At 42.9% G+C, this 12,077-nt stretch overlaps 1 protein-coding gene across 7 annotated transcripts in view; it reads left to right on the forward strand.

The window, feature by feature from the left end:
• The first annotated feature begins 932 nt into the window (after positions 1–932).
• The window catches only part of INPP4B (inositol polyphosphate-4-phosphatase type II B), a 672,916-nt gene continuing 661,771 nt past the window's right edge, over positions 933–12,077 (forward strand). For 6 of the 7 annotated variants that reach the window (XM_060179039.1, XM_060179034.1, XM_060179038.1 and 3 more), the window contains exon 1: positions 933–992. The gene's annotated coding sequence lies outside the window, so the exon portion shown is untranslated. Of the gene's footprint in view, positions 993–4,782; positions 4,866–12,077 lie in introns of those variants that run through there. The other variant, XM_060179035.1, reaches the window with a different exon arrangement.

A 12,077-nucleotide genomic window follows, 5' to 3' on the forward strand; every position in this document is an offset into this window, starting at 1 on the left:
GAAATGGAACCGTGGGGCTAGCACAGAGATGCCTCGCTCTTGACATTTTTCTGTTTATGAGAATACCATCCCCTCCAGAGGCTGCCATGCGGGGGCTCCCCTAGGCCACCTGCTGGCTCGGTAGTTTGCAAGGCTGCCAAGATTCAGAAAAGCTGCTGTATTCAAAGTTACCATTTATTACAGTGAAAGGAAAGATAGAAGAGTCCAGCCACCACATCCACTCATCTCATGGAGGGATGCCTAACCCTGCAGACACAGCTCATGTGTAACACTGCCTAGAGGGTGGTCCCTGGGGAAAGCTGAGCATTGGGGCTGACAGACCCCGGCTACTCGGACTGCAGCCTCTTTACATCTAAGCAAGACAAGTGTTCGCCATAAAGCTACCTGATCAGAGGAGAGGAGATTAGGATGTGGCCTTTGGTGTACAAAGCCCTCTTATCAGGCATCCTATTCTAGGGGCTCAGAAGTTATCTCCCAAGGCTTGGCTGAAGGTCAGTCCTGAAAACAGGCCTTTCTTTGTCATGTGTAAGGTTTGAGAATCTCTTTTGGGTCTGTGAGTTTAGCCTGGCCTGCTCATGGGTTAACCACATGGAATAAATGAGTTTGTGCATGTAACTTGGACTATGTTGGCTCATCCTATAAACAGATAAAGAAGCACCTATGTGGCTTTCCCAGTAGAGTTATGTGAGTGAATCACATTCCTTGGCAAATGCTAGAAGAAGAAGAAGCACATTCCTTTGTAACAGAAACCAGAAATAACCTATATTCCGAGGATCTCCTGGCCGTGGTTAAGGGTTCAAGCTTGGAGAGATGGACACCGTGAACTTACTAAGCATTTTAACTAAGGGGGGAAGTAGGTGTTAGTAAGAGAAGGTCCCAGACATCCTCCAGGCCTAACATGTTGTCCCTTTGTCCTTTGCAGAGCTCTGAAATCATCCAGTAATCAAAGAGCAGAGCTGTTTGAGGAAGGCCGCAGTACAGCAGGTGTCTGGGTGAGTCTCCACTGAGATCCAGGAGTAAACTTGATCTCAGTGTAAAACTTACAGCATCTATTATTTGGGTTGTTTTGTCCCTTTACAGAAATGCCAGCTCAGTGCTTCTGAATGCTCAGAATGCATGACAATGTGTGATGAGTGGCTGACAGGTCCTAAGAATGACTGTGTATATCTGTGTTAGATCAGGTAAGCCAGGATCAGTCAGTCAGAAAAGTGAACGCACACCAATTACCACCGTTATATTTATATAACCAGCAGACATTCTGCAGGGACCCCTTGCATAGCAGATACTCTCCATGGAGCTACTGGGTGATTCTAGAGAATTGAGCAAAGCTAGCTCAGCCCCTTCCCAACATGGTGCTTATAGCTCAGTGGGCGTGACATGAATTATCAGGAGAGTAAGAATTGTGATCCTCAACCTGCCAACGCCCATGTCCAGCAGAGAAGCAATGACAGAAGCCAGAACTTCTACCTCATAAAGAATTTTAGTCCATACTCCCAGAGGGATAAAGAATAGGGAATCTTCCAATGGAGGAGATGGGGCAGGGGACTCTGGTGGTGGGAACTATATGGAATTGTACCCCTGTTATCTTACAGTCTTGTTAATCATTATTAAATCATCAATAAGAAAAATCAAAGAAAGAGACAGACAGAGAGAGAGAGAGAGAGAAAGAAAGGGGAAGGGAAAGCATTGTGGTCCACAGGATGAAGAGAAATAGCAGAGTTCTGTGAGGATGTTAGGAGGCAAAAGAGGACAAACCAAAGACAGTTCTCTGGAAAAAAGACATTGAATGCAGAGCTGAAATGTGAGGAAGAGGGTCAGTCCCAGCCCAGGTTGAAGGAAATGACTGGAAGAAGGATGGTAGCAAAGTTTTCTGTGGCAGCGTAACAGAGACCAAGAGACAGAATATGAAGCTGTCTTGAAAATGAGATGCAGGGGTCGGGCGGTGGCGCAGCGGGTTAAGTGCACGTGGCGCAAAGCGCAGGGACCGGCGTAAGGATCCGGTTCGAGCCCCCGGCTCCCCATCTGCAGGGAAGTCACTTCACAGGCGGTGAAGCAGGTCTGCAGGTGTCTGTCTTTCTCTCCCCTTATCTGCCTTCCCCTCCTCTCTCCATTTCTCTCTGTCCTATCCAACAACGAATTGCATCAACAAGGGCAATAATAATAACCACAACGAAGCTACAACAAGGGCAACAAAAGGGGGAAAAATGGCCTCCAGGAGCGGTGGATTCATGGTGCACGTACCAAGCCCAGCAATAACCCTGGAGGAGGAAAAAAGAAAAAAGGAAAATGAGATGCAAATAGGATCTGGCTCTGTCCCACAGATAATACTGACCAGGAAGTGGGCACCTCTGCTGGGGACGGACACTGTGTGGGTGCCACATTCTGCCAGAGAGAGAGAGAGAGTGTGTGTGCGTGTGTGTGTATGTGCGTGTGTGTGTGTGCGTGTGTGCGTGTGCGTGATCATGCCTTTGCTCATTCTCAGTCTCCTGTATTATATGACTGCCTGCAATCTACACCCTAAATTCACCCTCCTCCATCCTTGTGGGAGTACAGTGTAAATACTTTAAGGTGTTCCAAGACCTTTTTTCTATGTGTTAAATGCTTCAAACAGTAGTTCCAAGGACTGAGTCTGTATGAGATGGTTGGGGGTCAAGGGAGATAGAATTTTCTGAAAGCTACAACATTCTCAGGAGCTTGCAGCACACATGAAAATGTTATAAATTATGTGTAGGCCTTTCTTTAGCTTGACATTTTCCAAAGCTATCTACAGGTCTCCATTAGAAAATGTTTCAAAAGGTCCTTTCTTGGAAATAAGTTCTTTTAAGAGGTTTCTGGCCAGCCATTAGGTAATCTGACCTAGCTGTTTTGGCTACACACATTAAACCATTAGACAAATTTCCAGACTCTACATAATTCAAGCCAGAAAATAAAGACAAGTCTGTTTGCTTCAAGAGGCTGGCTTTTTCAGGCAGATTTTCTTCAACTAAATTGAATGGTTAAATACTTGAACTCCTGGTTCAATTTTGCACATGAAAGATCCTTGGAATCAGAGTGTGTGAAGCAAATTTTAACGTCAGTATTAATAATACCTGTTCTCTGAACTCAGAAAGAATAGTCACAGGTAATACTGCTTACAGCTTAGTTGGTCTGAAGCATACTCTTTTCCATCAGAAGTGCTTATTTTCTGTGATTTGTAACATTCTCACAACTAAAGTACAGAAAATTACTTTGGGTAGTGTTTTTGCTAGCACTTAAAGAATAACTTCATTTTGTATGAAGTATTTAGGTTTTACAACACAACAATGTAAAGTTTCAGGCAACCAGGGTACCAGATAGAAACTCCTCTGATTTCATCTTATTTCAGAAGAGAGACTCTTAGTATTTGTTCTTGAACAGCTTAACATCTTGCAATTTAGCTACATATTATTAAAAAATAGAAAGACATAAGAAAAATTCCACTGGGTTTTATGACTTAGAAATAATATGTCTTGTTTCATCCCCCGGAAGACACACAGGTATCTCTTCATTATAACTCTTGTCATTTGATTCCCACTGGATATATGTTTCAAATTTGTTATCCAATTGAAATGGTCACTGACAATGACTTTTAAAAAGAACAAAAAAATCAGCATGCAAACATGAAAATTGGAAGAAAATACATAAATGGTACTATCACAACTGAATTGAATCATCACCTTTTGCAAAAAAAGAATTGGCCTACATGCCACGTGGGATCTAACATACAGCTGAATTTCAGTTTCCTCTTGTAGGAGAAAATTTCTCCATCAATTGATGAGTCTGCTAAGCTCCATGTATTTTTTTTTTTCCCTCCTCCAGGGTTATTGCTGGGCTCGGTGCCTGCACCATGAATTCACCACTCCTGGAGGCCATTTTTCCCCCCTTTTGTTGCCCTTGTTGTAGCCTCGCTGTGGTTATTATTATTGCCCTTGTTGATGCAATTCATTGTTGGATAGGACAGAGAGAAATGGAGAGAGGAGGGGAAGACAGATAAGGGGAGAAAAAGACAGACACCTGCAGACCTGCTCCACCGCCTGTGAAGCGACTTCCCTGCAGGTGGGGAGCCGGGGGCTCGAACCAGGATCCTTACGCCGGTTCCTGCACTTTGCGCCACATGCGCTTAACCCACTGCGCCACCGCCTGACCCCCAGCTCCATGTATTTTACTGAGTGTGAAAGAATGGTTTGAAAATGTTGAGGTCTGAGTGAAATCCTAGCCTCCTAATTTACTCTCTGCCCCTGGACAGATGTTCTAACTCTTCTCTACCTCAGTTTGCTTAGCTCTAAAATGGAATTTTAAAACTCCATTTCACAGTGTAGTTACTGTGTTTTTTTTTAACCTCACTTACATGCCAACTGCTATGTAGTAGTAGGTCTAGGTATTCTAAAGTCTAGGGAAAAAAATTAAGAAGATAAAAAGGGGAAAATACTAAGTATGGATCACAACATCTGGCACAGAAGATCGCAGATTCTAAGCATTTAGAAAGGGCTTGTCTGGTGTGGAGTGAAGTTGACAGAACCATTCATGGCAGATTCACTCACCCTTTTCTCCAACTCTGTTTTCTTGTAGATGATTTGGACTCTAGTCTCTATAGATTACAAAACCCTTTGAAAGATAAGAGTGACACTTTACTTTTTTTTTCTCAATTACTCATAGCATTTTTGCATGGTGCTAAGCATGATAAACATTGGATTAATATTTGACTAGAAGAAGGAAGTTGTGAGGTAAACACACCAGGAAACTGGGGATCCAGATTGTGCTAGTCCTTAGTCTCTACACGGCATCACTGACAGCCACGCAGGACGTGTTTGGATGCGACTTTCTTCACTTGGGGGGCAGATTTGCAGGTGAAATAATGGCTTCTTAGAACTTAATTCTCCAGCCCACTTCTTTCTGTAGACTCTGTACATTGCAACTTTCACAGTCGAATTTTCCTTCTTCCTCTCTTTCCCACTTCCCTGAAGTGTGTGCCCTTCCTGTCTTCTTCTCACTTTCCCCCATTCCTTTACTCTTCTCTTTCTGTCTTTCTTTTATATTTTATACTGCTACCTTGTAGCTTGATGAGAGTCCAGTTTTCTGAGTAAATGTTTTAAGGTAGAATATGTATATAATTTATACATATTCAAAAGTAAAGAAATGGCTTGTAGGAAAAGAGTCAAGACTCATTCACTGTACGTAGCACAGAGTATAAATGAGAAATCCGTGTTGGGCCATAGTCTATTCTTGCAGATAACCTCAGGCATTCTGTGAACTTCTCTCATGAGCTGAAGCAAAACTATAATAATCACACATATACATTTATTCTTGCCTGTCATAATAAAAAGCAGCCGATAAAACTTTAATTAAATTCATTATCTCCCTTACTTTGAAATTCCAAATTTCAAAAGAAAATGAGCCATTAATCATCTGAAAGTAAGATAATTTAGTCAATATTCATTTGTATCTGAGATGTGTCGCCATGAAGGATTCAATCAGCTCTGTGAATTAATTAATAACTTCTGCTGCCCAGCTTTGAAAGGCCCAGCGGGTACAAAGCTTTAGTCTGAGTTTTGCTCCAGTGCATGGCTGTTCATCTGGACTTGAGCAGAGTGTGACAATGTTCAGCAGGTGTTGAAATAATGGTACAGAGACAGCTCCCTGTCAGAGGCCTGCTGCTTAATGCATGTGAACAAAAAGAGTGACTCTCCTGTTCAGTGAAAAGTTTCTCTGCACAGATTGGCTTCTTTTTTCTTTAATATTTATTTATTCCCTTTTGTTGCCCTTGTTTTCTTGTTGTAGTTATTATTGTTGTTGTTGATGTCATTTTTGTTGAATAGTACAGAGAGAAATAGAGAGAGGAGGGGAAGATAGAGGGAGAGAGAAAGATAGACACCTGCAGATCTGCTTCACCGCCTGTGAAGCGACTTCCCTGCAGATGGAGAGCCAGGGGCTCGAACCAGGTTCCTTGCTCTGGTCCTTGCACTTGGTGCCACGTGTGCTTAACCCACTGCACTACCGCCTGACTCCCCAGATTGTCTTCTTGAGACATAGCTGAGATGGCTCACAGGAGACCTTACATCTAGAATATTCAGCTCATGGAATAAAGGTGTCAGAGACAACTGTAGTCAAAAGTGTGGACAACAAAATCTTGTCCTTTAACTAGGCTTTTCAGAAGACACACAAGAGCCCTGCCCCACCAGGGAAAGAGAGAGACAGGCTGGGAGTGTGGATCAACCTGTCAACGCCCATGATCAGTGGGGAAGTGCTGGGATAACCTGGGTGCTTCTTCCCGAGCAAGTGCTCTCTGGGTTGGAGAGAACTCAACTGGAGCCAAACTAGGCTGCTGCGTGGGAGAGGGATCAGGAACTCGTGCCTAGCTAGCATCGCAGGAGAGAGACTCTGGAACTCTCGGAGTCGGAAGGCAATCCCAAGTGTGTTAAAACAGAAGAGCAGCTGTATATATACTCGCCAGGTAGGGAGGAAACAGGATGTGATGTAGAGAGGGTGGAGCAAAAAAAGACTGATGGAAATCAAGTTGACTACAAGAGGGGGCAGAGCAAAAAGACATCATGAACCAGTGGGGATTAAACCAATGCCCTGCAGGCAGGGCGGTGCTTAGTTAAGCAGGATTAGAGACAGAGACTTTTAAGCCGGGGGAGCTGGCATACTACCCAACAGGGAAGCAAGCACAGAAGTCAGACCTTCCACCTTCTGCACCTCATAACATTCCTGGGTCCATGCTCCCAGAGGGATGAAGAATAGGAAAGCTATCAGGGAAGGGGATGGGCTACAGAGTTCTGGTGGTGGGAATTGTGTGGAGTTGTACCCCTCTTACCCTACAGTTTTTGTCAGTATTTTCTTATTATAAAAAAATAAAATAAAGAACATCTATATACTTAGATAGAAGCAGTGATCTGCTGTCTAAACATGCCGTGCTATATATTTTTTTAAGTTCACTGCCTGCAAGCAATATTTAAAAAATGTATTGGAGACCAAATTTCAAAATTTTTAAGTAAGCGTAATCCAGTGTGCTCTGTGAAGAAAAACAAAATGTTCTGTTTTGTTTTTTTGAATGAGCTTGCAGTCTTCTCTGGCACAATACCTGGCCTTTATGTGCGTGTGAGAAGCAGCTATGCAGAGAAGGGCATGATCGCAGTGCTGCTGAATTTATTGATACTGTCTTTGTGGCCTAGGGCCTGGTCTGTCCTTGAGAATATTCTTTGCAGAGTTGGACTAAAGATGGATTCTAGTTCCCTGGGTGGGTCTTGGAAGACATATAAGTAGCCCAGCCTATCTCATATCTCTTGTTTCTTTATCCATTTTCTGTCTGGTTGATCTGTTTGGGAGAATGTGTTGTAACCCCCCCACCCCATTATTGTGTTATTTTCAGTGAATCTCTTTTTACTTTTGTTTTTCGTTTCTGTTGCCACCAGGATTATTGCTGGGGCTTAGTGTTACTATAAAAGCATTTCTCTTGGCTGCCACTTTTTTTCTATTTTATTTGATATGACAGAGAGAAATTAAGAGGAGGGGAGACAGAAAAACAGAAAGCTGAAGGCCTGCTTCACAGCTTGTGAAGTATCCTTCCAACCTTGAGGTGAGGAAAGGGGGCTCCAACAAGGGCCCATGTGTGGTAATGTGTGAATGTGTGAGCTCTACTGAGTGGGCCGCCAGCCTGGCCCGGATCTCTTAGTCCTCATAGTAGCAACTTTACATCTTCCATTTGGTGCACAGATGCTGACGATTGCTAAGCTCTCTTGATTGACTCATGCCCTGATCAATGGAGGTCCATCTCAATTTTGTTTGTTTTGAGTTTTTCTCCTCTTCAAGTCTGTTGTATTAGATATGCGTACAGCTGCTTGCCCTTTTGTCTTGTGACCTTTTAGCTCTTATGGTTGCTTTCCAACCTTTCTCTCTGAGCCTGTTTGCCCTGTGAGACCCTTGCAGATAGCAGGCATGCGGGTTGTGTTTCCAGATCCATCTGCGTCTCTGAGCCTTTCCGTGCATGTGTTCAGGTCAGTGATGATTGTAGTTCATAGAGAACAATATCTAATAAGCCAGTCCTCGGTAGTGATCTTCTCAAAGATGTTTAAGTGCTCCTTTGGGGATCTCAGGTCACTGTTGGATATTATATAGATTCTGGTGCAGATCTGAGGAAGTGCAGAGGCCAGTGCACAAGGATTGACAGCCCACCCCTTAACACAGCAGACACTAACATTGCTCGCGTCCCGATGTGAAACAAGCAGGCAGGCTGACTGTGGCTTCAGAGGGAACCACAACTAATAGTTGGTCCCTCTCTGTGTGCCCTGCTGAGTCTGTTCTGCTGCTTTGAGTTGTCTCTTTGAACATCAAGATGTTGATAGTTTCACTGACTACTTAGTACTCACTACACTTTGGGATATTTCGTGACTGAGCTTTTAATCTCTCTTTCTTAATGTTTTTATTTATCATTGGATAGATACAGAAATAAATTGAGAGGGGAGAGGAAGACAGAGGGAGAGAGGCAGAGAGACACTGACAGCCTTGCTTCATCACTCATGAAGCTTTCTCCCTGCAGTGGGGACCAGGGGCTTGAACTTGCAACCTTGTACACTGTAATGTGTGCACTTAACCAGGTGCACCACCACCAGGCTCCTGAGTTTTTAATTTCCATAAGGAATCCCCATGATTCAAAGAAACAAATGAACTGGGTGTATTCAGTTACATTCTATTTACCTTCCTTCCTTCCTTCCTTCCTTTCTTTTTTTCTCCCTTCCTCCCTCCCTTTCCTCTTCCTTCTCCTCCTCCTCTTTTCTTATTGCCACCCATATTATTGCTGAGGCTCTGTACCAGCACTTTCCCAGACCCCTAAATTCTATTCTCAGTTGTCCATTATTTCAAGTTTTATCTGTCGGGCAGCCCCCCCTGCTCTGCTCCATCACTGACGCTGTGGTCTATTTACATAATCCTTGTTTTGCCTGAGACCCACCCTGCCTGCAGGGTATTGGTTAATCCCACTGGTTAGAACCTTCACAACAGATGCTATGGAAGCTTTCTACCTTCAAGCTCTTTTCTCCAGCCCCTCTCCTAGCCATTTCCTTTTCCCACTTGCTGCTTCCAGTTAAAGATATATATATAAAGGCGTTGTCTTTGACAATAAAAGCATTGCATTCCTGCTCCACCAGAAGCTCCTGGTTTCTCTCCTGCATCGCTGAGTAAGCAGCAGCCCAGGTTGGCTCTGGTCGAGTTCTCTCCAACCCAGAGAGCACGTGCCTGGGAAGAAACACCCACAACGCTAGTCAAGCATTTATCCTTGATTTTTTTCATGCTAACTTGTCCACTGAAAGTATGTTTACATTAGACACAAGCAAAAAAAAACAGATCAATTTATCTTATTCAGATAAGATGTAATATATGGCACTAGACATATGACTTAGTTTCTCTTCTGCAGGATCTGGTACTTAAGAATCACTTTACTGATAAACTGTAGCTTTCCCAGAGGTTTTGATATCTTTTTAGATAGAAGAGAAGAGGCCAAGAAGATAAAGTAGGAGAGGCATTGTAGAACTGCTTCACCATGCATCAAAGTTCCCCCTCTGCGGACACTTAACATGTGGCATGCAGGTTTGAACCCGGGTCCTTGTACATGGCTACATGTATGCTCTACTCTGAAGACAAAACATGAGCTAGTGGTTGGAGAGCCCAAAGCTCAAAAAAATCTCAGGTCAACTCTGTGCATCAGGCTCCAAAGACTGGCCACATGCCTTTGCCTTTTGCCCACTGGATTTTTATTCTGCTCACGGTGCAGCATTTGAGCCTGGATTCTCAGTGGTTTTCTGTGCCTTGAGTGGTGCTTGTCAAGCTCAGATCTGCATAGCAGCCCCCTCAGCTCAGTTGCAGATCCCACTTGAGTGAATTTAGAGTCTAGCTATAGACTAGATTTTTAAATAGCTATTTAATAGTGATTAACAAGATTGTAAGGTAGCAGGGGTACAATTCCACACAGTTCTCCCCTCTCCTCCCTTCTTCCCCTCTCATCAACTTACCTGTGAGTAGAGACATCCATCTCAAGGGATTTGATCACCGGCCTCTGGCTTCAGATCCAGATCCATGTCCCATCCCCTCCACTGGAAGTTCCCTTATTCTTTATCTTTCTGGGAGTATGGACTAAATTCTTCATGGGATGCAGAAGGTAGAAGGTCTGACTTCTGGAATTGCTTCTTCACTGGACATGTATGTTGGCAGGCTGACTGTGGAAACCCCCAGCCCATTTCTGTCTTTCCCTAGTGGGGCAGGGCTCTGAAGAGGTGAGATTGCAGGACACGCTGGTGAGGTCATTCGTCCAGGGAAGTCAGGATGGTGTCATGGTTGTGCCTGCAACTGGTGCCAGTAATATATAAAGCAAATTGTTCAATAAACAGGAACCCAAAGCTAGGAATAGAGCAAATGAAACTAGGGGGTCTTCTTATGGAAAAAAAGCTAGGAAGTCTATTTTAATTATGTTCCATGTGACCCATGACTTTACTAATTTTTGCCTGAGTCTGATAACTAACATGTAGGTGGGCTAAAAACGTTGTCTGGGAAAATAGTGTCAGAATTGAGAATAGGACTAGAAAGCTGGATTAGGGCAGAGTGTAGCTCCCATTTATGAGGACACAGAGGTTACACAAGCTCCTTTGCTAAATATGAATATATATATATATATATATATATATATATATATGCCCTAGATCAGAGGGATGGGGTTAACAACTAATGATATTTATATACTTTCTTCATATTTGGGAGGTCATGCATTTCAAACAAGCATCTAGGTGACACAGATCCTGGTGCAGACACCGTCTTTGGAATGTTCAAGCCTTAGAAGCTGGTTGTCTGTTCTTGCTAAGCCACAGCAAGTCTCAAGTCTGCCCCATCTTATTTCTGTGCTCTCTTTCCTTTGGTTTCCATAAAAAAGCATCTCCCCAGTCCTGCCTTCCATCTTTCTAGCTACTGATGTTGTTTGTTAACCTTTTTTAAAACAATTATAGAAATATAGCAGTTCTGTTTTTTTTTTTTATTATTATCTGAATCCACTGTTTGCAAACTGTGGCCTGTAGTGCAATCCTATAGTCCTGAACGCCAATTTGATATAAATATATTTACATATATGAAAATATTGTTTTAGAAAACAGTTATTATCTCAGGTATAGAGTCTCTTATGTCCTCAAAACATCTGCCAGCATCACTCCCCTACCATCGATATGTCACCTTTCTCACCACTGGACACTGTTTTTGCAAATTAAAGAATGTGGTTAGCAAGACCATGTCTGTTTGTCTATGCATGTTGGCTGCCATTTTCACTCAGCAGTGGAGGAGCAGAGAGCAGTTGGAGCCCAAAGTGCTGACCTGTGCCTATCAGTGGGGGACAAAAGTGTGTAGGTCCCTTCCTTGGGCAGTTGCCTGTATTTTAGTTGTTAGAAACATAAAGAGATGAAGGCACTATTTACTTCCTTCCCACCATTGACAGTGCTCTCATCAGCTGAGTTGACCCAAGAATTTCTCTGCCATGTCAAACTTGAAGAACTTTCTTCAAGATTCCCTGCAGTGCAGGTCTGCTGATAATGACTTTGTCAGTTTTTATTGGTGTGGATGAAAGGCTTTTTATTTGTTTTAGATGAAAGAAAGGGAAAAACCGACTGAAAGAGGAGATGAGATGGGGATCTGCTCCGTTTATATTTTACTTTTAAGTTATTTTTACTTTTGTGGATAATCTGGGTTGACAGGTTTTCTTCTTGCAGAATTTCAGAGTTTTCAGTCATGCTTTCTGGCAAGAAGTGTAAAACAGTTTCTATTTATTGTTGTTGTTTTGTATATAATTTTCCCATTTGCTGTGGCTGCCCTGTGAGTGTTTGCCTTATCTTTGGATTATGATACACAGAGATTTTTTTTGCTTGTTTGTTTGTGTGGTTTATTTATTTATTTGGGGGGGGTGTGATTTACTCTGAGTTTTATTTGCTGCACTTCTTGAATAGATGTCTTCATGTCATCTGATTTTCTTTTGGTTTTCCCATCCCTTTTAAGTTTTTTGTTTTTAATCTTTATTAATTGGATAGAGACAG

The sequence above is a fragment of the Erinaceus europaeus genome, chromosome 19, assembly GCF_950295315.1.
Source record: "Erinaceus europaeus chromosome 19, mEriEur2.1, whole genome shotgun sequence".
Lineage (NCBI taxonomy): Eukaryota > Metazoa > Chordata > Mammalia > Eulipotyphla > Erinaceidae > Erinaceus > Erinaceus europaeus.